Source organism: Macadamia integrifolia, unplaced genomic scaffold (assembly GCF_013358625.1).
Source record: "Macadamia integrifolia cultivar HAES 741 unplaced genomic scaffold, SCU_Mint_v3 scaffold2094, whole genome shotgun sequence".
NCBI classification, from domain to species: Eukaryota; Viridiplantae; Streptophyta; class Magnoliopsida; order Proteales; family Proteaceae; genus Macadamia; species Macadamia integrifolia.
The window spans coordinates 126,754-129,769 of NW_024868508.1; positions in this window are offsets into that span (position 1 = coordinate 126,754).

Sequence of the window (3,016 nt, forward strand, 5' to 3'; positions counted from 1 at the left end):
AGAAGATTCATAACTTTCTGGTCAGCTGGCAAGATCAGCTCATATTTGTAGGTTTTGCTCCTCACATCAAGGGCTTCTATCGACCCAAGTTGCAGGCCCATCAGAGGCCTATGGTTCCAGCAACAGGTAATCTCCCGTACCCTAGCCATAGGGGTGTTTCTCTCTCTTAGGGTTGAGTCTTGATTGGGGTTTGAAAATTGCTTGTTCTTGAATCTTTGGGAAGTTAATTTTGGTCCTCATTCCTTTGTTCTCCTAGGTTTACTTTTGTCTATTGTCAACTCAGCTATTGAATCCTACTTATCTTGTTTGGGGTTTATAAATTGTGGGGGTTAGCTTCTTGTAATCTACTCCTATATTACTTGCTTAAATCACATAAAACACCAATAGATTCATGATCCATGATTCCATAAAATGTCTTATTTCTTGATTAAATCACATAAAACACCAACAGGTTTGCCAAGCAAAGTTTTTCTTTGTGCAAGCTATTATTGGTGAAGCTTGATCTCAATTCAAGAAGTATTGATGATTTTTCTCAAACAACGATGGTCCTTGTAAAGAGGTATAATTGTGAGGGTTTTGTAATTCTTCATCGAAATAGTGAAGGCTTTGGTTATCACTCAGTCATGGATGTGAGGGTGTGTATGTGTGAGTGTGTGTTTCTCTTTCATTTTCTTTTACAAATCATTACTCTGCAGCATTGCTAATTCATAACACAAGCTTCGCACTAAACAACATATGGAGCAAGAAAATGTGTTCTACAGATTTGGGCTTGTACTTTTTCCTAAAAAGCCTAATTCAAGGTTTTTTTTTTCTTGAAAATACAATATGGATTTTCTTTTTCTTTTGTTGAAAAGAAGATCTATTATATAGGGAGAGTGTTCTCTGTCGAGGAACGTAGCCTCTATCAGCGCCTCTCACAGTCTCTCTCTCTCTCCTCAGCTCATATGGATCATTTCACCTAGGGAAGGAGAGAGAGAAACTGTTTCGAAGGTTGCACTCCCTCACTGAGAACATTATCCCTATATTATATAAACTGACAAAGGCATACAACAGGGAAAGGAAGAACCAAATAAGTCCACTTCAAGGAAAGGGGTAAAACAAGGGGGAGGACAGGAGTCCCAAACGATAAAAAACTGATGAGCGGATCCAAAGGAAGCTAATGAGCCTACTACAAAATTCCCTTGCTGATATGTATGCTGAAATATAATTGCAGAAAGTCTGGTAGGTAAACCAACATAGTCCTCCAAAATCACTACTATCCTCTAGGGGGGATTGGAACAACAAGACCGCAAAAGCTAGTAATGTTGAGATTGTCGCTCTCCACAATGAGATGAAGAAAGTTCTTTGAAACAACAATACTCAATGCCTCCCTGATGGCAAGTGCCTCCGTAATCAAAGCATATGAATAGCTGATGAATTCAGCAAAGCAACAAATAAATTCACTATCTGCATTATGGAAAACTCCTCCAATACCTGTAGGACGAAGTAGTCCCAAACTAGAGCTGTCGATGTTCACTTTGATAAAATTAGCAGGGGGTGGATTCCAAGATTTGTAGATGGTCTGGAATTGCTGTGGATAAAGATGGGAGGTAGGGAAGTACTCCGTTGTGCAAGATCTTGTGTATTAAGGATGATGGGAAACATGAGACCGGGTCAAGTGCAGCCACAGTGTAAGCAATCCATATATGCCACAAAGAGCTTTCCATCAAACTATGAATCCAATACTTGGAGTGGTAAGGCCATCTCAACTTTAGGATAAAGGTAATCTGCTCTTTAATAGTAATGTGAGCTTGCGTAAAATTAAACCCCAAGGCAAGCCAAGTGGCTCTAGAAAAATTGCAAAAAAGGAACAAATGATTGGTAGCTACAGATAATTTCCTCAAGTGAACAAAGATGACATTGATGAGGAAGATTAAAACCTCATTGATTGAGCGTGCCCCAGTGCAGCACATGATCAAGCATGATATTCCAAAGAAGAAAGCAAACATTGGGGGCAGTTTTAATATGCCATAGTTGCTGCCAATTGGATTAATTTGAGTGGTAGTGGGGGGAACTGAAAACCATAGGCTGAAGCCATAGAGAAAGTTAGTTCATTTTGCAGTTGGAGCCCAAATATATTGATCATCAACTTCATGAAGAGGAACAAGAATAGATAATATAACAACTGCAACTTCAGGAGGCCAAATGAGTGTTCAAATATATATTAGATTGGATAATAAGGTCTGCCACTGGAGAGGAGTATCATGTTGGAGAAGGTAGGGAGCTGCTGATATACGATATTCTGGAATCCAAGGGTCTGACCACTGGTTAATACTTCTGTTGTGCCCAACGCGGATGAATAGACCTTTGAGTAGTGACAACCGTGTACATGCTCTTCATCCTTATCACATGTGATATCCAACCAGCGCAATATCTCTATTTCCTTCTTGGGTGTAATCTCCTTTGGTATAGTTTCCTCCTAAATATGGACTGTTCCAAAGAGAGTCTGATTGTAATCTTACTTACCATTCTTAGCATTCACAATTATGGTTGTATAAATATACTAGTGAATGAATCAATGAAATAGGCTAAATTATCATGCTATCAGAGCCAATATTGGCCCACGCCTTACCTCAACCCTAGTCGATCACCTCTTATCCTTTTCTCTACTTTCTTCTTCTGGTTTGCCTTCTCTACTATGGCAATCGATCCAGCGGCCATTGTCCCTTCCACAACCGCTATGCAAACCCGCACTGTGCAGCCTCCTATGTCTGCTGCCCATCACTTTATTTCTCTCAAACTCACACCCAAGAACTTCATCTTCTGGAAGACACAAATTGTTCCCTTCTTGCGGGGACAATAGTTACTTGGCTATGTCGACAGGTCCTCCACTTGTCCCACCGATACTACTGCTACTGAGTGCTGGTCCAACCAAGACGCCATCATCATGACTCTCCTCATTGCTTCCTTTTCTGAGTTCTTTCCTCTTGCATCTGGAAAGGCGACAAGCAAGGCCATCTGGGATACCCTCCACACT